Source organism: Copadichromis virginalis, linkage group LG12 (genome assembly GCF_057382275.1).
Source record: "Copadichromis virginalis isolate Kocher_CV1m ecotype Utaka linkage group LG12, C_Virginalis_male_GT1.1, whole genome shotgun sequence".
Taxonomy (NCBI): domain Eukaryota; kingdom Metazoa; phylum Chordata; class Actinopteri; order Cichliformes; family Cichlidae; genus Copadichromis; species Copadichromis virginalis.
This window is the reverse complement of record NC_140629.1, coordinates 37,720,313-37,744,691: the sequence shown is the minus strand read 5'-3', so window position 1 is coordinate 37,744,691 and position 24,379 is coordinate 37,720,313. Positions and strand designations below refer to the sequence as shown.

Genomic DNA, 24,379 nt, shown 5'->3' with positions numbered 1-24,379 from the left:
AAATTAACTGAATAACAATTTGACACCTTGTGTCTGACTGGACCAACAAACCGTTACTGTTGCCATTAATTAGCAGGTATTTGCACCTGTGACCTGCCATTCTAGCCAAGCAGGCCACGGTGAACTTTAACCTCTTTGTCAGAACCTGCAGCTTCACATAAAAGGCCAAAAGCAAAGTGGACTCTTCAAACAGCAGCCACCAAATCAAACTGTGGCTGTGTTCATTTTGCTTTAAATGCAGGTTATGATATTGCATAAGATCCTGTTCACAGAGCTGCTGATGTTCAGAAAAGGTTGTTTTACTGTAGAGTCAAACATATGGCTATTCAAACATTTTACATTTATTCATTCGTGCTGACTGATTTCTTTTATTTACTACAGCAGCATTTCTTTATCGTGTAGAGAAGCTGAGACCTAGTGCTGAAGCTGCACTTCTTTTTTCTTATTTTAAGATATCCCAGGGATTTTAATTGTGTAGTTAATTATCCTTACACTCACACAAAGGGGAGTTTTACTGTTTTGGCCCACTTAAGATCAAAGTGAGCTGCATGTGGCCCACAACAGTCTGACATCCCTGATGAGTAGTCAAACTCCACATCAACAATGGCCACTGGAAAGGACTTTTAATTAGCAGTTATTGTTACCACGAGCTTTCAGGGGAGCAGAGTAGCTCAACCAGCTCAACTTTAAGATCCATATTTCCCACACAGTAACTCGACTAGATCACCTCTGCATGACTCAGTTCATATTAATGCTATATAATTATTTCTGTTCTGGACCCTGGTGCAGCTACCATAATCCGTCTGAAACGAGCAGTTTTAGCCCCTCCCCCTTTAAGCCAACATTTTGATAACTGGCTGCCCCCACAAACACCTGTGTGGTCCTGTGCTGCTGTGACATGACCCTATTAGGGTTTTTTGATGCCACAGAATAGAAAAAAAGCGTCTATGAGAGAAAAATAAGGAAAAAACAAAACAGATATGTTAACTGACTTTAAATATATTGAGCCGTTTAATTTTAGATGCTGGTTTCCCTTAAAGAGGCATGACGAATCTAAGATATTCTAACCTCTCCTTAATATTTAAATGTCTTAATTTCTTACTTTTGATGTGTGTTGCTTTGGGATGCACCCGATAAATTAATCTTTAATTTAAGGTCAACTAAACATTCTGTATTCCAGACATTATTATTTAAAAGCTGATTCCTTAATCTAAAGGTTTTTGAAGTGGGGGGTTCAGTGGAAGTTTCTGATATGGATGAGTTTGCAGAAAACCGGCTGAAGGCTGTTTACAATCTTACACATGTGAGGCTCTTTTGCCTCTAGAGGGCGACATTACACCATAACTGCTGAAGAAGGTCGCAGGTCCGTTTTTTTTCATGAGGAATCCACCTGTTGTGCTGCAACTCTACCCGGCTTACAGTGATGTCATGTCACTGTAGCTCATGTCTGCATCCATATGCGATGATATAGGTCCGATCATTTATTGCTCTCTATTTATAGCAGGACTTTGCTTCTGGTTTACATGTATTATTTATTTATATTTATAGCATTTACAGTAATAATTTAAATACATTTCCTGGCTTATTGGAAACAGAGCTATTTCCCACTTATTCATATTCAAGCACATTTTGATTGAATATGAATATTTCTTTTAATTACTGTCCCCCTGCTGTTTTGCATTCTTGCTTTTCCTTCTTCGTGTCTTTTGGCATCGTCTCAGCCTCAGGGGCTTCACAGCAGCGCTACAACCTGGGGTCAGGAACAGCATGCCAAAGCCCGAGGAGAGTCCAGAGTCTTGAGTCTGGCTCCGGTCCCATGTTTTTCCACTGGTCTTAAAGAACCCCAGGTTCGGCGACTGCAGCCAGTGCCTCTGGCAGTGCCTGGGGCTGTCGCTCCTAATGACATCTCAGCATCCAAGGCTCTCCATCCTCAACACTGTTCATGCAAATGTGTACTAGATCTCCCCACTGACACAACACGATCCATGGATTAAACCAGCAGCCAGCCATTTGAGAGGGTGGTAAGTAAGATTTCATCTGCTGAAAAATGGCTTCACATTAGCTGCAGGGGGACTGATCACTAGTACCTGAGTTTTAGTGATGTGCTGCCCTGCATTTAAAACACAAAACTCCACACGTGTTCACATAAAGACAATTTTCTATCTACAGCCAAACAAGGCACTGCATAAATTAGTCCGTCTGCTTTTCACACATAACATATAATATTAACAGTTTGGCTCATTGAGGTTGGGACAGACAGACATACATGTGCACCTGCAGTAAATATGACCTTATAAAAGAGGAGAAAGTAGAGCAACAGTTTTAACGGCATTCCCCTCCTGCTGTACCTGAACACACCTTCCTCATTCAGTCAATATCAACGTTCATTAGCTTTAGTTTACATCACTGCAACCAATGAAATCCCATTAAGATATTCGTTTCTTGTTATATTTAGCACAAGTCTTTTTATAATCAATCTGTCAACACAGCAAACACAAACAGCGATCAGAGGATGATCGCTCAAAGTAAAATCTGAATTCTGCGTCTTTCTTGCTGTGTGAGGCTGCTGTCAAGTTGTCATCCAGTTCCTCTGGACTGAAACATCCAACATATGTTACTATAATCAGTTTCACGTTGAAATATCTTCACATGATGACACATAGTCACGAAGTGATCTTGCACAACATTTTGAAAGATGGAACCCTGACTGTCGACATCATTTCCTCTTAATCACAGAAATCTGTTGGATGCACATTTGTATCTTCAGTTGCAATCGCCTGCATTTCCCTGTCACGTTACTGCTGAATAATTAAATTACATATCAAATGCAATCTGTTAAGATTAAAAGGATGACTGAGTGGGCGATGCTAAATCAAACATAAATAAATAAACATCATGTTTCATGTGGACAAACATTCATGTTCTTCGGTCCACTGGAGCAAAACGGTGTCAGAATTTGCTGAACCTGCTTCCTGGTTCAAGGATGAAAGGAAAATCTCTTCATGAACAGAAAAAAGTCCAGATTCTAAAATAATTTTCTTAAAAGTGAGTCTTAAAAGTTAGAACAGCATAAATCAGTATAACAATCAGCAGTTTCAATTTTATAGACATGAAGGGGTCGAGCTGAATAATTTTTAGGTCACCTCACATGCACTGAGTGTATCAGAGCTTTTGTTGTCACTGCTGTTAGATGATAGGTTATGGAGCCAGGCAGAAAACCAAAAATTGATCTGTGAGATGCAAGAATAGTCTGACTATTTAAGAGAAACTGCAGGTTCAGATGGGTTTAACTCTACAAGACACCCTTTTACCCTGAAATTATGTCGCTCCATTGGTAATATAAAAATAATTACTAGTATGCTTCATAAGCAGAGTGAAGCTGACCCCCCACCCACTTGAAACGTAAAGGCAAATAGGCGGAGCGGTTAGTGCTACGTTTGTGCTGATTTGTGCAGGTACAATAAGCGTTTGTGCTGCTGCGGTTTTTGAGATATTAAACTTTATTTTATAGGTCATTCAAAGGTCACCATCCCCCCCAGGCTGCTCCAAAACAGACCAAAATGATCGACTTTTTTAGTGCTACATTTGTGCTGGTTTGTGCAGGTACAATTTTTTTGTACCTTTTTATGCTCTTGCTCTTGACGAAGGCGGTCGCACTTTACTCCTCCTCTCCCTTAGCTTCCCTGCTTAGCCTCTTATGTCCCCTATGTAACTAGTTTCATAGAAACATTGTTTCTCAAAAAGTGTTCATGGGAGTGTAAAATGTTCAAATGTAGTTTTCAAAAAAGTTATTTTAATACACTCTAAAAAAATAAATACTCAAGCATTTGCATCGTAGTTTTCTGAACGAAAAGTGATTGAAGTAAAGAAATTGAAGTAAAAAAAAACAAACAAAACTACACTCATTACAAATTTAGCTGATTAAATACAATAAGAGTTTGGGTTTTTTTAACAGAACTTTATTGAACAAGTGAACACAAAGCGAAAGGTCATTTGAAAAAGACATTTTTCAGCAGTAACACCATAACAGCATATCTCATATCATAGCAGCACAAATGCTAATTTTACCTGTACAAACCAGCACAAATGTAGCACTAAAAAAAGTCGACCATGTTGGTCTGTTTCGGAGCAGCCTGGGGGGATGGTGACCTTTGAATGACCTATAAAATAAAGTTTAATATCTCAAAAACCGTAGCAGCACAAACGCTAATTGTACCTGCACAAATATGCTCAAACATTTGCCTTTACGTTTCAAGTGGGTGGGGGGTCAGCTTCACTCTGCTGTATTATGAAGGAAATGGCTTGTAGAAATAAACTGTTGACTAAATTTCTAGCAAAATAACTTAAATTTTCATCCCATACAATGTATAACACTCCCATTCTGGCATGTAGAGTCAGTATTATAGAGATTTTTATCTGACTAGATCATCTGTCCTTGCAGGCCTTTCATTGCAGCTTTTATCTTGTCCCTGGTTAGTCACGTTACAATCAAGCAAACCAATCGAGACAGCACAAAGGAAGTGAAGGTTGAAGCGAGTGGCTGACATAAAAGCCCTTTTTACTCTTTCCAAGAGACACATTTAATGAAAGAGGGGATAGTCGCTGCATTCAAATGTAGCTTAGCAACTAAGAGCTGCCAGCGACCACATAGTGATGTGTTTGTGAGCAAATCAGAAGACGGGCAAGTCAAATCACCACTTACTCAAGAAACCAAACATTATGGTGCCATTTTCGACATCGTCAAAGAAAAATGAGTGAAATGCAATGCTTAGAAATGTTTGACTCTAAAATAAAAACACCTGCAATTATCATGTCGAAATGGCTCAAGAAGTGTCCTGATTACACCCCAGATTTCTGACAAACTTTCATAATCTATGAAGCTATAGTTAAAAATTACTGATCAGTGTTTAGTTTAAATTGTTTTACTATAGTAACAAAATATCAAGTGCTCAAAAAGCTGCTTTAAAATCATGTTTTAAATTTACTTGAGTCAAAGTTAATCAACAACACACCAAACTAACAAACAGACTAAATCAACCAACCACAATAAAAGAGTCCACCAAACAAACAAACTGTCAGAGGTTGTGTGTGGAGGCGAGGAAGAGATGACCCGAACGCAGGACTCACGGTGCAGGATGATGAGGTTTTATTGGAGCGAGTGAATGAACAGAGCAGGAACTAAAGGACTGACTGAAAGGCTGAACAACTGAACACAGGCGGGAACGACAACATAACATCTAATGACACGACAACAATCTGGTGGACACTGAGGACTTAAATACACGCTGGATGATGAGTGATTAGAAACCGGTGAGTACACAGCTGAACTTAGTCTGACTAATGATAGATGGAAACAAGTGGAACACAATACACAGGCGACACGCTGGCACAGAAAACAGGAAGCGAAAACCATGAGTGTGAAGAATAAACTGAACATGACAAAACTGAAAGCAACGACCCAGGAACCCTGACACAAACCCAACCAACCAACCAACCAAGTGACCAAAACAGACTAACAACCAAGCAACCAACCAAAACAGAGACCAACAAACAAACAAACCCAACCAACCAACCAACCAACCAACCAACCAACCAAGTGACCAAAACAGACTAACAACCAAGCAACCAACCAAAACAGAGACCAACAAACAAACAAACCCAACCAATAACCAACCAACCAACCAACCAAGTGACCAAAACAGACTAACAACCAACCACACAACCAAAAAAAAAAAAGAGTCCACCAAACAAACAAACCCAACCAACCAACAGCTGAACACACTAATGAGCAAACTTGAACAATCATCCAACCAAACCAGACTAACAACCAAGCAACACTCAGGACCCACGCTTACATAAATGTGGGTGCTGATCTTTTAAATGTAAATTATATTTCTTCCAATAACTTTTAAACATGTATTGTTTCAGGAAACAGATCCTAAGCACAGCGGGATGGTGGCGCGGTGGTTATCACCACTGATGACTTCTTCTACCATCTGGCTGGGGCCTCCCTGTGTGGAGTCGTTGGTTGTCTCTCTGTTTGTGGGGTTTTTGCTCACAGACCAGAGACATGCGGTTGTTGGGGTTAGGATAACTGGTGATTTTAAAATTAACTACAGGTGTGAATGGTTGTCTTTTCCTCTGTGTTAGCCCTGCATCATACTGGCGTACAGTGGTCCCTCGCTATATCGCGGTTCACCTGTCGTGGTCTTGCTGTTTCGCTGATTTCTTTTGTGTACAATTTTGCATGCTTTCTTTCTTTTTTGTTTGTTTGTTTTTTTACAGCGCATTGTGTCCTCGTCCTGATTGGCTGTAGACCACTGTCAATCAGTCTCGTGCCGTATGTCCTGTACAGTACGGAATGCGTTCAGCTTGTCAAATTTACCTAAATCTTCAATCGCTAGCAGTGTGACTCTGAAGCGCTGTGCTGTATGTTTGTACGTTTTCTCCCCAACAAACACAACAATGTCGATGACACGTCGTCACCTGCGTGTGCCTTTGGTTTCATTCTCTGATACTGGACTCATTTTTCTACAAAGGTTTGAACATTGAGAGTTTAAACAAGAGAGAAAAGTGTGAAAATGTTCACGCCTGTCTGAGAAAAGTGTATAAATGTGTGTAGTGAGGAGTTTTACAGCCTTAAAACAGCTACAATAATTGTAAAAAATAAAGCTGGCTACTTCGCAGATTTCACTTATCGTGGGTTATTTTTGGGACGTAACTCCCGCGATAAACGAAGGACCGCTGTATAACACACCTGTCACCCTGAGGCATAGGGGGATAGGCTCCACCTATCCCTACCTACCCCCCAACCCCCCCATGACCCTGATAAGGATACGTGGGAGAGGATGGAAGAATGGATATTCTATTAAATAGTAAAAAATGAGTTCCTGTAAATACAATAAAGGTCAGCGTGACCAGGATGCTGCTGCCGTGTATTGTAGCCCATGTGATATATTTTAGTGTCATTGTTAATTTTCTAATCCCTTTAATCACTGCAGGATGGTTTTTGGATCCCTGACCCACAGGATGGAAATGTCTGTCCTGCAATGCTTGCATATCAAAAATGTTGATACATAAAGTATATAAGTCACAGAGCAGCCAAGAAGCAGACAGTTATTTAACAGTGGATTTACAGTGGATGGCTTAACTCAGTACTCCAGAGACCAGACTTTAGATTAAGTCAACTTATTTTGCCAGCATGCGGTGGAACATTTGAGTTGCTGCACATCTTTATACACTATGGAACAAAAAATGTGCAGTGTGACTCTTTCTTGATGTGTCCTTTCGGGTAATCAAACAGAAGTGCATTTTTAACTTTGCTGCTGACCACTTACAAAGCTCTTGTCCATCACTACAACAGATTATTTTGCTTCATGCCAGCTGCCACGTAAAACTGGAGGTAAACACGCTGCACAGGCTCTTAACCCCGCTAAGCTCCTTTTGCCATGACGGGGTATTTTTAGGACATGCTGCCTCTCAGAAAGAAGCGATTTTGTGAAATCGGTGAATCACTGATGAACACATAGGATAGTGAGAATTCATCATGTAGTCTGATTGATGAAATATTACTGATTCTGCTTGTTGTTTTTACCCTTTAGCTACCTACAGTATTGACTTTTAGGATGTTTCACACATTGATCATGTTATGTAGCAGCCTGAAGTAGAAGATGAAAGGATAAGCACACACCTACTGTGCAGTCTATTTCTTTGCTGGTCTAAATTCTACCAACACACATTTAGAGAGTACAAACGCTTCTGAATGTTGTGCTCATGAGCAGCGGCACATGCTGGCAGGGCTAGAGAGTATCTGGCCTGTTCACATTTGCTCTTTTCATGCTACCATCAATGGTAGAGACCATTTAACTATACACACAAAGCACCAGCAAAATACCACAGACCCCAAAACAAGAGATAAAAAAAACAACAAATAATTAAAGGTAAATAAAAGAAAGAAAGTGCTAAAATAAAGCTGACAAATAATCATAGACAACCAAATTGCTGTTTCCAGCGAATATAATGAGCAAACTTTGAATGACTATCTCAGACCACAAGACCAGCTTGTACAATCAAAGAATAACACAACGGATCTGGAAGTCGCCAGACAACAAAATAAAGAAATAAAAGGAATCATCAAACCCCAGGGATCTCCAGCCTTGCTACCCTTTCCTCAGTTTCTGACATTCATCCAAAGCCATTTCCCATGAGAGGAACCCAGGTGGGGGCCCATCTGCTCAGCAGCCACCTCTGTGATAGCCCATCACTCTCCCCTTCTCATTTCCCGCTCTTCATCCCATCCTCCTGACCCCTTTCCCTCCTTTCCTCTCCCCGTCTTGCCATCCCCATCTGAGCGTTCACATGCCATTACTGAGATATTACCGAGTCTGGGATATTGTTGTCGTCGGACTATTCGCTGTCTCGTCCCCTACAAGCCAACCAGACACGAGACTTGATAGCTTAATCAGTTTTGACAGGACTAGTGGCTGCCATCACAACCCCTGCTGTCTGGCTTTGCAGCTCATCACCTCAACTTAATAAACCCTGTCAGGTGTAAGAGGCCTGCTGACGTTCACCTTCCTTCAAAGACCCCGTTATGACCACACTCCATTCATTACCCTGGAAAAAAAAATATGACTTAGGCCATGTCAACACTGATGAGGATAAGTTTGAAATTCTGTGTAAAGGTTTATTTGATCCAGAGTAATATTTACTAAGAGGCTGTCATATACAATGTCAAAAAAATGTATCAAATCTATGTGCAATTATCAAATAATAAAAGCAAAAATAAGGTAAGGGGGACCAGATTCGGGCCATAAGACCTGTGTGTACTGAACAGAATTGCTATGTGAAACTAGCATGAGATGAATAAAGAACAAAATGCAGCACAGCCGTGGGGAATAACTGACCCATCTGCCCATATGCTCAAAGAATAAACTGAACAGATCAACTTACTGGAGAACAGAGTGCCCTGGTTGTTTTCTAGTATTAGAAAGTACTTTACAAAAGTCTTAACAAACCTCTCATTTTTTTGCATTTTGCTTCAGAAGAGCCAGAATTTCTTAGAACCTTTGAAATGGTCTTTATCAACAGTTCTCCAGGCTTTCTGAAGTCTGATCAAAGCTTCTTTTAGACACACGTTTTCACTTATTTTCAGTCAGGTCTGTGTACCTGACTATTTTGAGACATATTTTCATCATTTCTGACAATTTGGCAAAGAAATGCCTGCAGATTGAATGTATTTTAGGTACTTTTTACCTGTAGACTGTCACAAAAACAAGTATAGAATAGAATAGAATAGAATAGAATAAACCTTTATTATGCTACAGATGAGAAATTTCTGTGTTACAGAGCTCTTACAGCAAGGGGAAATAAAATATAAAAGGAAGACGCAAAGTGGTCCTATAAACATAAGCAGTGTTTATAGGACATTCTGAAGGAAGAGAAACAGGGAGAAAAAGCTGACATTAGACAAGAGCTGGATTGTAATTTTAGTAAACTTTCATTCCAAGTATTGACTTTTTTCAGGCTTGTTAGAATTATACAAACTCTTTTAGTGTATTTAAATAATTTTCCATTAGCAGCAACATATAAAGAAATGAGGGATGACTCAAGACTTTTTTTATTATTCTCATGTTTGTCTGGCCGGAGTCATAGGTAGACTCAGAAATGAAAGGTCAGTGAGTTTATTTACAGCGTTGGTGCAGACAGTGTTATATACAAAGTGTTTCTGAGGTGCTCAGTTCAGAAGTCCCATATGTACAAAATCCAATAGAAGAAAGGTTCATGGAATCCAAATCCCCGATACGCTGAGTCTCTCGAACAGAATCTCTTAACACCGCCAAGCAACAAACACTCTTGAAACTCGCTGGTCCATCCTTAACACAGGAAGAGGAATATTAGAAATCTTCAGTGAGTAAAGCAGCGAGGTAAAGACTACCATGGCAAAGACTGGAGGTCTGGTCCAGGTTAAATAGCAAGCAGCTGATTGCCAGATGATCCGCATGTGATTGATTGAAAAGAAAGGGGAGAGAGAGAAACACTGGAGACACACAGGAGGACCATGATAATTATTGTACTTGTGCCTCATATCCAGTAAGCTGTCTGGTGACTCATGCAAATTCAGAGGAAGTACCTGTTATATGAAACATTTATTCACATCCAGATGTTAAAACAGGTTCCAACAAGGACACTAAACAACTCACTGTAGGAGTCTTTTGCAGTGGGTAATGATCCTGTTATGAATTCAGTATCCTGTAGACACTGCGCTGAGACACGGCTGCACATTTATCACAAAACAAGAAGATTTTAAGCCTCTACATCATCTCTATGGGTCGATAGAGATAAAGATTGTTGTCTGTTACAACTCATCATTTTAAATTGTATTAATGATTAAAGTTAGTAAAGGTTGTGGACACCTTGTGATTGTAGTGTTCATACCAAAATAATGAATAATGGAATTATTTATTTAGAATAAAGGACGTTTCACTTTGTAGCATTGCAATTACAACCTCCTCTTCTTACATTCTAATTAGAGTTTTAATGATTACTGTGTAATGAAGTTGTGATCATGTTTAATACAGCCTGTACATGGGATGACCACATGTTCCGCTTTAAGTGGGAACACCTGGTCAAGTGTTTTCATCACTTGTCCTACATATTGAGAATATATCCCATATACTGATTGGCTGTAGGTCAACACAGATGAGTCTCACAGGAAATATGTGTCTCAAAAAAGGGATGTGGAAACTCAAAGATGATTTCCAGACAGAAAAGCACGCTCTCACATCATAGGAAAAAAAATTCATAGGATCCTTGTTGCCAAACCTTTTACCTGGAGATGCTGTGAGTGTTTATTGATTTATACTTGGGGAAGAACCCTAATGTGACTCACAAAGAGCCTCTTTATTCAGTTCAATTCAATTCAGTTTTATTTATACAGCACCAAATCACATCAAGGCGATCGCCTCAAGGTGCTTTATATTATAAGGTAGACCCTACAATCATATGACCCCCTATGAGCAAGCATTTGGGCGACAGTGGGAAAGAAAAACTCCCTTTTAACAGGAAGAAACCTCCAGCAGAACCAGGCTCAGGGAGGGGCGGGGCCATCTGCTGCGACTGATTGGGGTGAGAGAAGGAAGACAGGATAAAGACATGCTGTGGAAGAGAGACAGAGATTAATAACAAGTATGATTCAATGCAAAGAGGTCTGTTAATACATAGTGAGTGAGAAAGGTGACTGGAAAGGAAAAATGCAATGCAATGCATCATGGGAATCCTCCAGCAGCCTAGACCTATTGCAGCATAACTACGGGAGGATTCAGGGTCACCTGGTCCAGCCCTAACTATATGCTTTAGCAAAAAGGAAAGTTTTAAGCCTAATCTTAAAGCAGAGATAGTGTCTGTCTCCTGAATCCAAAGATTCATTAAGATAAGATGGGGCCTGATTATTTAAGACCTTGTATGTGAGGAGCAGGATTTTGAATTCAATTCTGGATTGACGTCCCACGTTTAGCTGTTGGGATGCAGTCACCCTTACTATGCTTTTATCTAAAATACCCCAAAGATTTTCATTAGATAAAAAATACTCTCTTTTGAAATATCCTGACAATACTCTCTATTAAAAATACTAAAATTCTTATTTTTCTTTCTTTGAGAATATTTAAAAATATTCTTACTTAGCATGATATAACTGGTGTTAGCCCTCATAAAGTCTGTAGATGTACCTTGCTGTCCATGACGCTCGTGTTAGCTAATAACTCAACATTTTTGTCACTTCAAAAAACAAAACACCAACATGGCCATGTCCACAGTGCTTGACAAATCAGTGGGTGTGTTCCTTTAAGACTTGTTGTAATCACAAAAAGAGGTCAGCTGAGGGCTTCAAGTGATGTTCAGCAGTTTTACAGCAGGTGACAAGATGAGAGGTGACAGATAGTGCTGCAGACATGCAGTATTCCTCAGGGTACTTTCACCATCAGCACCATTAGTGTCTGAAGTGATGATGAACTGAGGTGTTTCTCGAGAAATTAAAGCAACATTTCACTTTGGTACATTTTCATTGCTTGACAAACATTTTTACAGCAGTTATGAGGAAGTTGGCCTCTAACAAGGCCTCAAGGCCTCTTTTAATCACAAGCTCTCAGGCCTTTGTCTCTTCCAACAGCCAGCGTTGGTAATTATAGTTAGGAACAAGGATCCTTCATATCCTACAGAACAAATGCCATTAATTTAGGTTTTACAATGCTCATACCTATGAAAAATGTTGTGAAAATAACTTTATCTAAATGGACTAAACCTCAAAATATGAGCACTATCAGGATTGGAATGTACCAGTACTTTTATTTAATTTAAAAGCTTTAGGTTATGAGTTAGATATTTACAGTTTTACTGTATAATTGTCATAATACCAAATATATTTGGACTCACAGTCAAACCCAAAGACCAGAGACCTGTTTACAGGACTTAAGGAGATAGCTTAACAAAAAGCAGGTTCTCTACAGGAAAGGATTGGGAAGTGGGGAAGATAAATTGCTGCATTTGTGAAGGACATAACATCAGATTACAAATTAAGAAAAGATAGAGAACACAAGAAATTGTGATCAGGAATACACTGATCTGATTCTTGGATCAGATACCGGCACAATCTTGACTGAGAAGCTTGGATCGGATATTAATGACAATGGGCCAATCTGTGAGCCCGATCTATTCATTTCAGTTCTGTGTTGCTCTGTGATCCTTACAGCACGAGTCATCAGTAGTGCATACAATAGTGCATACAATAGTGCATACACAGGTTGTATCTAATACTGTGCAGGAGAGCTAACAGCAAAAGGGATTTGGAGTTATTTCACATGTGCGGCTGCAACAGTGTCCAGTTGGGCAGAGTGTAGACGAGTTATCCACGACTCTTTGTAACAGTGAAAATATTATTTTAGCTCTAAGATAATGCAACTACACATAACCACTGTAAATCTGGGAAATGTTTTTGTGTTTCACATGTCTGAAAGAAAGAAATATCAGCCAATATGTCAGATTTTAAATGACCAAATGTATGAGTGTCAGTTTTAAAAATCCTGTATCAGAAGTTTTTATATCGCACTTAACGTAACTCCAGAACATTCTCCACTCCAGGGACAAATATACCATTGCTGTGGAGCCTAAAGTCCAGCTCATCACTCACAGCTTTGCAGCTGATGGCTGGTCACTCAGTATGTTGTCTCTAATGTATTCTGAGCTTTAGAAAAGTCGGAGTGAGTGCGAAACAAACACAAAAGACCATTTTATGCTTATTATGTCTCATTAAGTAGGCAAGAGAACTGAAAAGGTTTATTGTATTATGCAGACCTGAATAATATAATTGCATCATTTCTTCTTTGACTCACTTCGGTCTAAATTGCAGCTCTGTATTTCTGTCCAGTCGTTAATCTCCTCATTTATGTTCTGGTCATGTGTCGGTGCAGAGCGGCAGCGCCAGCGTGGGAGTCTTTCATTCCTCATCGTGTCACTTTCTAATATGAAGTGTCAGAGCTGTCAAGGTGTGATTATGAATCCCTGCCGTTAATCGGAGACTGAAAGTGAGAAATGGAATAAAAGACTTGGTCCCAGAATCAGTAAAGACTGCTGATCAGTTAATAAATGAGTTTTCTTTCAAAGGCACACAGTGGAGAGCGGTATTGATCTTCTCACATAAATGTTTATTTCAAACTATAAAAGCATCCCTTTAGGAAACAATGAACAGTCCTTAGCATTCAGGTTTATCACTGCTACCAAATGAAGGAGAACAAAAAAACTAATGTTAAAACAGATCAAAGTCTTATCTCTGATCCAGATACTGAAAAAGCAAAAACGCACTTTCTACCAGTGAAGAAGTCATGTTGAAAGAGAGCTGGTGCTGCAGGCATCCGGCCTTTATTTACAGCCTGCTGAGTTTACAGTTCGTGCAGCACCGGCTCGGTGCAGAGGACATTATTGATGTGTCTATCCGTGAAATGGCAGCGGATTGGTGGTGGAGGTCAATTCCATTACACCTGGCTTGTGTAGTGTCAACATGGCTCAGTCTGAGGCAGATGCTGTGGGAGATTATTTGGCGTTGAGATGAGAAAGGCATGCTCCTTTGATCAGAGCTGGGCGAGCGGCAGAGAAATTGAACTCATCACTCTGACCTGCATCCAGCTTCATGGAAGAACGGGCATGACTCGGTTATTACGTTGGACTTCAGGTGGCACTTGAGCTTGTCAAGCAGGCTTTTGTCATTGCGATGCTTACATTAATCGTTGCAGTCATGGTCTTTTTGGCTGTAGATGAATCTGACAGCAGCGTGGAGGTGATGGTGGTGACACTGGGCACTGGCCTGTTTACTGATGAAGTGCCAGTCTTATTACAGCCACCAAAGAGGTTATGTGATTGGGTCAGTTTGCCTTTTTAAAGCAGGACTGCAGAAGACTCGAGAAGCGATGGATTTAAATCAGTCTTACTAGAGGTAGGGCTCGGACCGATTTATAGATGTGGATCAAGGAATTTTTGGGAAGATTCTTTATTATTAGGATTAGGGCTGCCACAAACGATTATTTTGATAGTCGACTAGTCACCGATTATTTTTGCGATTAGTCGACTAATCAGATCATCATCCATTGGACGTAAAACGTACAGCTTATTGCACCAGCAGCATCTGCTCTTATATAACTATCATTAGCTTACAGCTTGAAGTGTTTAAGGTCTGTGCTAACTAAAAATAAAGACAAGATGATAGTTTATTAAATTTTAATGACATCTGCAGATTGTTTCGGTGAAGTTTAATAAACTCAGCCGTCTGCTCCTTGCTATCTAAAATATAACAGGACACTGGAGTATATTCTCGAGCATCTCACACTTCTGATAATCAGCTGTCTGCTTGACGTTTATTCAGCTGTGTGAAAACTATAACTTTAATCTCAGCCAAACAGATTTACTCAGGAACAAATAAAATACTAAAAAAAAGCCAAACAATAACATTGTTAAGTTATCTAAGTGACTTATATATATTTAACCTGAGTAGTGAAAGATGGCGGTGGGTTTGAAAATGATTTGCCGGGAGTCCGGTGTTCTCACGGCTCTAGCTAGTGAGCCTAGCTCCCGGCTAGCTATCGAGCTAGTGGGTAACGGACGTCTCCGAAAACGTCGGAGCGCTTTTGAAAATATGTGGTGTCTTGATAAACTGAGCAGATATTTGAGGTTTACACAGCTACATTCTCGCCTGAAAATATGTTAAACGTTTATTTTGTGACCCAGAAAGAATAATAAGAGTAATATTAAAACTAACTAGCTGCCGCCATTGTTGACAACTGCGCTGGGCTGCGCTATGAATTATGGGACACAGCTTCTTCTTCTTCGGGGTTTAACGGCAGCTGGCATCCTTGTCCATGCAGTGCTGCCATCTTCTGTTTCAGTCCATTATGACACTCTTAAATCCTGCTACTTATTCCTGGGTCTTTTGGGATGTTACAAAGCTTCAAACGACGCGTCGACTATTAAATCAGTCGTGGACGATTTTAATAGTCGACGTAATCGTGGCAGCCCTAGTTATGATAGGACAAAGCTGAATATTTTTAATATTTTGCAGCACACCTTGGAGATATTGGGCCTGTTCTCGTCCACGATGTTTATACTCTTTGAATGGGTTTAAACTCCCTAATGTAAGTATGTAAACGATAATATTTTAATTCCATTGCTACAGACTTCCAAGACAACATCTTTTTCTTTTCCACCCATGCTATTAAGTTTATTGGGCGACAAGGTCTCTCCATCGATCGCGATTTCCAGCGAGCTCTTTGGCTTCATGCCAACAGATGCCTTTGAGGTCGTCAAGGAAGGTCTGGCGCCAGAATACTTTTTTGGGTTGTGGCTGTTGTTCATGTGGATGATGTGTCCAGCAAGTTTAAGGTGGTAGTGTGCGATAGTCACGCTGAGGCGAGGAAGGTTGCTTTGTCGCAGCACCATTTCATTGGTGACGTGATCAAAGTACCAGATCTTCATTATCCTTTGAAGGCAGCGTTGATGGAAGACGTCCACCTTCCTGGTAATACTGGCTGACACTTTCCACGTTTCAGAAGCGTACATTGCCATTGGGATGATGATTGAGGCATGCAGACGAAGCTTGATGTTGATCGAGATTGACCAGCTATTTCACATTTAAGATAAGAGATAAGATAAGACTTTATTGATCCCACAACGGGGAAATTTTTGCGTCACCTCAGCTCAGGTACAGATATATGAAGGAAATACAAAAATACAAATAAGTACAATCAATGAAAAAAGTAAGATTTGTTGGAATACCACTGAGGCTTTGCCAGTGCGGCTCTTCACATCGGCGTCTGCATCTCTGCCCCAAACGATGACGCTGCGGAGGTAATGCGAACCTCTCAACCACCTCGAGGTCTTGCCCACCGGTCTTGATCTTAGGCATACCGGCCTGGTCGCCGACGTGCATGGTTTTTGATTTCTCAGCACTGATGGGAAGTCTGACTTTTCCCGCTTCTCTGGCCGTTCTCGCCCAGCAGGGATATCCGCAAAATCAAGGTCGGTGATTCGACTGTTCCTGTCCAATTTGATGCCTGCATCTGACTTGACCGGGGCTTTCTTCATGATGAAGTTGAGTGCCATTAGATCACAGGTGTCGAACTCCAGGCCTCGAGGGCCTTTAGATGTGATCCAACACAGCTGATTTAAATGGCTAAATTACCTCCTCAACATGTCTTGAAGTTCTCCAGAAGCCTGGAAATGAACTAATCATTTGATTCAGGTGTGTTGAAACAGGGTGATATCTAAAACCTGCAGGACAGGCGTAGAGTTCGACACCCCTGTATTAGATACATGAAGGGTGAGACTTGCCTGACACCAGTCTCGATGGCGAAGAGTTCGGTGTGGCCGTCTTGATGCAGCAGTTGGGGTGGCAGTGCAGTGACTTGAAGACTGAGATGAATTTTCGTGGGACACGGTACAGGTGGAGGATGCTCCAAAGCGAAGACAACATCAACCCATAAAAGTGCATTTCATAATTATCGGATAGAGAGGAGTCAGAAGCAGAACGCACAAGACCAAAACCAAGCTCTCAGAATCGTTATTGTTTTCTTTTGATCTTTTTTTACAAGGCAGAGGAGAAGTGTTTTTGAATTGATTCTGGTCCTTTTTTCATAACTCTTTATGGATGTACAGGTGGAGGGGGTGGACAAAGATTCCCAAAGATGAAGGAGGTGAAGAGTAGACAGGTAAGTTTAAGGTTAAGTTGTACGTTTCCAGGAAACCAGCAGAGTTTTCTCGAATCACAGTTCGTTTTTTTATGCTTTTTTCAGCTGGACAAGAACAAGGTCAGGAAGGCTTAAAGGTAAGATAATCACTGGAGTTGAGTCTGATTACCACATTACCACAAGGGCAAAAACAATCTAGCAAGGAGTGAAAGTATCAGCTAGCCTTTTATTTTCAAAAGGTGATGAGTTAATGGAAAACAGGTGCGCACACTGGCTCAGCGACAGGAACACCCCACTCAGGGGCGAGGTCAGGCACCAAGGCCTACCCAACTCCACCTGAGAGCACAGAGAGAGAGGAAGCTGGAGAGCCAGCCTTGTAGAAACATGGCAGCCTGTAAATGTTAAGACACTGAGAGAAAAGGTTCAGGCTGAAGCTGAATGTTATAATTGGCTGTTAACATTTTCTAAAAGCAAACTTTTCTGTACCAAAGGCAAAACGGAGGACACAAAAAGCACGTTGTAAACATCTCATACAACAGCAATTATTTCTAAGTTTTCATTTAAAAAAAACGTCAGTTTGCTTTATTCGCTTATACAACAATTTGTTTATGTTTTCTGCAAAATTAAAACGTATAACTTGGACTGGAGACCTGCAGGGAGTTCCACACTAAGGAAACAGGGGAGGCAATGAGCCTTAACTTCAAACCCTATTACACAGGAGTCTTTGCTAACGCACACTACAGCCACTGGCTGTTGCAGAGCTCGCCCAAATGGAAAATGAGACTTGAGAAATTTGCCCTATTTTCCTTCTTCCTCCCTCGATACGCTGGAAGTAATTAATATGGAAAGAAAATAAACGTAATGAGATAAAATTTCAAAATCCCACAGAGACCATTTCATGATCTGTGTAAAGGAGATTTAATGATTTTTGCTCTGTGATGTGAAAGAAAGGAACGGAAGAAAGCGTCTAGAAATAGATGTTTTCAATAAATGTTTTGTGTCAGATAGTGTAGACAGAGCCCATGAGGCTCCTGTTGGATCACTGTGGACGTCCACATCTGTTGCAGTTCCTTCAGCATCTGTTACATTTCTATCTTCTCACTTGGCTCTTTGCTGTTGTTGCTGCCAGCTCTGGTTTTTGCATTGCCTTCTTACCTGCACTGATTGATTTCTAACCCATGATCGCCCTGTACACTACTGTCGCCACATGGTTGCGCCTGCTCGCTGTCCCACCTTGCATTTGGACTTTCCCAAGAGCACATTGACACAGCTTGATTCCTGTCTGCTGTGGTACACTCCCCCCTTCATGAATCTGTTCTTGTGCTGCCATGATGAAAGCCCCTGATCTATCCTTCTGGCCAGTTTTCTCTAGCTACTGGTAATCTTTTTTAATCTCAGCCACTTTCTCGAGCTGTCATTGGTGTCTCTTCTTCCTCATCATCTCTTCTTCTGTCTGAGGCTGTTCGTCCTGGGATACCATCTTCCTGATGTATTCAGGGAAGCTCCTTGTTTCATCCATGGACAGTGACTCTGACACTCACTAATAAAGCTCTCATTTTGTTATGCATAGAGTGCCAAGCTGCTGGAATTTGGATGTGAGCCTTATATTCCATATATTCCATAACATCACTGGCTCTCATGGGTATCTCATGACTAGTAGGGCGTGCATGTAGATGACTGGGGTCCTATAGCAGATTTGAATATGGATTGATCTGTGCATGAAGCGCTTTTCTTTTTCCCCAGTGCAACTTTTAAAAGTTCTTCCTGTCCCTCAGACTATTTTTAATTCTGCTAGATTTCTTTCTGCTAAACTTTGATCATTTCTGTCACTGTGACTAACATTCCTGCTTCCTGATCATGGCTCACCTGGACTGATACTCCTCAACTGAACATCCTTCTGTAACATATGATCCATATGACTTTCCTTCTGTGTACAGCAGCCACTTATCTGTCATGACAGTGTGAATTGGATTCCACCCAAAAGAAACAATTCAACAGTACAAATAAAACAGTATGACTTCCACTGTGGGATACAACTCAAACATTATTGATGGAGTACTCATCCATGTCATCTCACACCTGCAACACATCAGCTTTTAAATGGCTAAGCTTTCCTGTTTGCCTGTTGTTTCTTTACAAATCTAGATAATAGAAAACCTAGCATCGGGACTACAAGCAGACAACAAATGGACATTTGTAGGCTTCTAGTACCAAACGTCTTGTTCCTCGTCCTGCATATTAATATGGAGATATCTAATTGTTGAAATGAAAGGCATGCTGATGTGTACAAATGAAAAAAACAAGGTCATACCACTTGTTCAGTAATCCACAGAAACCAAAAACCCATTAGCAGTGCTCCTTCCTGTCTCTAGCAAACAAAGGGGTGAAAATATTGTGCCTGTAGGCTGGCAAAGCTTTCATAATATTGCATGTGCTCGTGTGTGTTCCACATGTACTGTGTTCAGCTCTTTTCCATCAGTCATAATTCAGTAACTGCATACAGTGATGATGTATAGAAATTAAACCTAGTTCGTGACACTGTGTGACATAAAGCAAGCACAATGTCTCGTAACAATTTTCTTGTCTCCACAATATTTTGTACGGTACAAATTCAGCAAATATATGTACGTGTACAAAAACAGGGCTGAGGCAGATCATGCTGCAACAGCTCATTTATTATAAGCACACAAACGGTTTTAGCAACAAACCAACACTAAGCCTAGAAAGTGTGTGTGGATGGATTTCATGCACTTGCACAACAAATGACTGACCGAGAGCAAGCATAATTAAGCAAGTGTATTTGAGGTTTAATTAGCTTTCTCATGGGTGTAGTGCTTTGTATCTCATTGGCAAGTTCCACAGGAAACAAAGCAAACATATCCAGTCATAAAGAAAGTCTGCACTGCAGAAGCTCCATCTTTTTTCTCCGCGTTATGTTACAGGATTTTGATGTCTTGTGTACTTGCACATGCATCCTTACAGTTTTTGTGCGTTATGGAGCCAGTGGACTTTATCTTAGAGCATCTGACTGCGATATTCTGATCAGTGCATACAATGAATAAAAGAAAAAGTAAACTGGGAACATTGTAGTAAAATCAGGGTCTGTAATCAAGAATCTTGTGAAAAATGTGAAACCACTCACAAAGATGTAAAAAATATTTGCAATAAGGCATCAGTTCACCTGGGGCGGCAAAACCTGATACAAAGATGCTTCTGCATGAAGTGAGATCCTTGTGAAAACTTCATGCATATACCTAACAAACAGACATAGACAAGATAGAAGATGAGAAGCTAAACTGAGGACAGGCAGGCAGGCAGCACAGTGCATGCTTCCATGTGTACAGTAAAAAGAAAGAAACTAATGTCATCTTTCCACAAAGCTCTTTATTCTCTGTTATACTCATCGTATTATCATGTAATTATTGTACAGTGTATTTCACACATGCATGTTTATCCTCTGTGACCACAAAGTCAAGACAAAATTCATTATTTTTAAAAAATACTGTTCATTTCCTTTTCCTGCTCCTCCTCTCTTCCCTTCTCCCCCCGTCTTCTCTCCCTCTTCTCCCTCTTTCTGCAAAGTAGGTCACCATCACATTGACTCCACTTCCAATCTATCATTTGTGGAGTAGCATGTAATTGCTCTTTAATCTTGACACCACTCATGCAGCAAGTTGAGTCGTAGCTGTGTGCGAGTTTCACAGTGTGTGTGTGTGTGTGTCTTGTATGCAAAGACATCTGACGTAGGGTCTACTAATGAAAGGTTAATCCCTCTCAAATATCCAAGCCTTGCACGCTCCTCTGATGGGTAAGATCAGATCATCTGGGTGGCGAGGGCCAGCCAGTGAACAGGCTGTGAAAAGGGCAGCGAGCGCAGGGTAAGACAGGATCAGGAGAGAGGACGTTATCATTAAAGAGCATCAGTGAAGGGTTTTAGCGGCACACAGAGTGACTTTCTATGCCACACTACGCCAAGACAGTGAAGCTAAGAGGATAGACTTACATCATATGTCTGGGTTCAGATACGATTACTGCTGTGAATGTTCAGTGAACTTTGCTGAAAAGCTCTTGCCTGAAATAAAACCTATTTTTTAATACGCTGGAGAACCTGCAAAAGATTACTGAGAGATCTCAGTGGACTTTATCTTTCAGTGTGAGGACAATTATATCAGTGTGCCCTCATAAGAATGACATCATCTGACAAAACAGGCATTTGGATTATGAAGGTTTACTCAGATTTGTGCACACGCACTGTTTGGGATGATGCCCAGTGTGTCCTTTGGCGTGAGGGTTTTGACCCAGCAGCTGCCCCAGTACTGGACACAGGACAGCTAATGGCCACTTCACATAATAAAATACACAACTCTATAGGGTTAAACGAATGTGTGCAGCTTGTACAAGAACAGGTTTGACTTCTGTGGATGGTTTCCCACTTCATAACAACTGTATTCATTGTATATGTTGTCCATAATGGATGTTAGATTGGCTAATATCCTTCTCCTCCTCTATGTGATCTAGAGCACCAGCCAGGACAGAACCAGGCTTCGCCAGTCTATAAAGTCATTTGCGGTCTCTGCTCTTGCTGCCACCTCCCCGGCAGACAACTGTATAAAAGACTGTGGAAGCTATCACTGTGTCATAAAATATCCTTAGCAATGTCGTGCACACCCCAGAAGACCTCAACCCGTCCAGCAGATGACTGGGCTGACTTTGACCCTTCTTGTAACTGTTGTGACTGTTTTTTGTTCCAGTTTATTATTAAGAAGATGGCTCAGGATTCTGTATCTGTCCACCACCTCGATGTCCGGACCGTGTTCACCTGTGCAATCAGTGTTGGCTTTCTCGTCAAGCCAACCAACATCAACTGATGCAGGTGGTTGAGTTCACACCAGATGACAAAGTCAGTGATGATCTTGTCATCCCAGCTCTGATGCCTGACAAGCTCTCCTAGGTGAATGTGCTTGCTTCCATCTGCAGGTGGATCACTGACTTCCTGTCTGACAGGAAGTAGCATGTGAGACTGGCTATGCATGTCACAGACTTTCAGTGCATCAGCATCAGTTGCCTTCAGGGCTCTGTACTTTATCCCCTGCTCTTCTCCCTTTACACCAACTGCTGCATCTCTAGACACCAGTCTGTCAAACTCCAGAACTTTGCAGATGACGCCACACTCACCAGGCTCATCTCAGGTGGAGATGAATTTGGCTATGGGAGGGACGTTGACAACGTGGTGACCAGGTGCAGTGACAACAGCACTGTGACAAAACAGTGTTAGTGGACTTCAGGTTAATACCTGCCCCACCAGTTCCCATCTTCCTGCATGCCTGCCTAGTGGAGCCATCATCTTCCAGGACCTAATGTGGTAGCTAAACATCTGCTCCCTTATTGAGAAGGCACATCCGAGGATCTACTTCCTGTGTCTGTTGCCAAAGAATTCATGTTGATGTTTAAATATTAATGTTGAATGCTAAAAGTGTGACGCTTAAGGATAAAGATCATACGTGAGAAGTTGGGAAGAAGATCATGTCTATATAGCCACAACTTCCAGGCCAAAGGACACCTTGGGTGTTTCTCTGAGACATAATCAGCTTTTATAAACAGAATCTTTTGAGCCCGTTTTGTTTTCCCCAAATTCCTGAATGCACAGTAGGAAGAAAAATCCAATGTTAGTCAAACATCTTTTAAATAAGATCTTAAATTGTCTTGAAACACAGCAGATTCAGAAATGTGATCAAATCACTGTCAGGTGTCAGGTCTGAAGTGCCTCAGGGAATTACTATCAAAACATTATTCTTTATCACATTCACACAAGACCATTTTAATAAACGCTGCTCTTATCCATCCTTGGTTTTGTCTGCTTCTTCATAGTAAGCACCTCTCCCACAGAGGCCTCTAAAACGGCCTCTGCAGCTTTTAGGTATATTGTAAGCAGCATTGAATAAATGGCTGTTGTGTCTTAAACTCATCTCACTGTGTGACACTGACAAGAAGCTTGTTTCGAAGCCAAATACTCCTAAAGGAAATAAACTTCCACAGAGTTCACAAGTGAAGCTGCTACTGATTTATCCTCAACAGGAATGCTGCGATAAGAGTGGAAGCGAGGTCTTTTGTTTAATAACTGTGCCAGATCTAATTGGCTGGCTGTGTTCAAAGTGGATGTCAGAGATAAAAGTGATGAGAAATGGACAGTACCGGTCAGCCACGAGAGACTGAGCAAACACAAACACACTCCCCAATGAATTAATGTGAAAGGTGATGCAGAGTGCAGAAGACTTGGCTTTCGGAGAACATCACATGGGTTTACGAATTAAGCCTCTATATTCAAATTAGAAGCAAATGAGACCACATCGACACAATTAGCATCCCCATCACAGAGTGAAACTCCACAAGTGTGACCTGCATTTTATTTTTGGAAATGTTTTTCTTTGATCCACAAGAGGTGAAAGAGGTGCTAGCAATAAATGTGACAGAAACTCTCCGAAAGTTAGTTTGAATTCATTTCCCACAGTTTTTTTTTTTAATTTGAATTATTTAGATATAAGAACAGAGATAGCAGCAGATACTTGTCAGGAATAAAAGCTTTCCATTAAGGTTACAAGGAAACAGAAAATGTTGCAGGTTGCTGCTGTGTTGATCACATAATATGCAACGAGGCAGAAACAAGGCTAAAAGAAAAGCAAAATATTTGCTCAAATCATTAAAAGGTACTTGGAATAAAAAGCTACTCAGCTAAATGACTTACAGTCCTACACACTCTCACTGGTTACCAATTAGCAGCAAGTTGAAGCTAAATAAATAAATGAGTAATTTAGCTGCACTTAATTAAAATAGTGTTAAATTATTTTCATGGACTGACATTAGAGATTAATGTGTGTTAGTTTTTTGAAGCACCAAATGAATTAGCATGATTATAACCTGGATCTTGATCACTAGATGCATCGGAAAAGATGAAAAACACGGAAAATTAAAGGAGTAATTAAAGGACGCTACTAGCAGCTCATTAGCTTAGTTTGACATGCAAACAAATTAAAAAAGAAATAAAGAAACAAAAACTCGAAACAACAACACATACAAGACACACAGTTAATAACTTTGTGCAATTTTTAGGCGGGACATCTCACCACGGTGTTATCACCAAACATATTAATACATAT

At 40.7% G+C, this 24,379-nt stretch overlaps 1 long non-coding RNA gene across 1 annotated transcript; it reads left to right on the top strand.

Annotated features, from left to right (window-relative positions):
- Positions 1-17,117: 17,117 nt before the first annotated feature.
- On the top strand, positions 17,118-23,051 carry LOC146697602 (uncharacterized). Its single transcript, XR_014923143.1, has 3 exons — positions 17,118-17,246; positions 17,331-17,362; positions 21,977-23,051. It is a non-coding gene; the product is annotated as an uncharacterized LOC146697602 (long non-coding RNA).
- Positions 23,052-24,379: the final 1,328 nt, after the last annotated feature.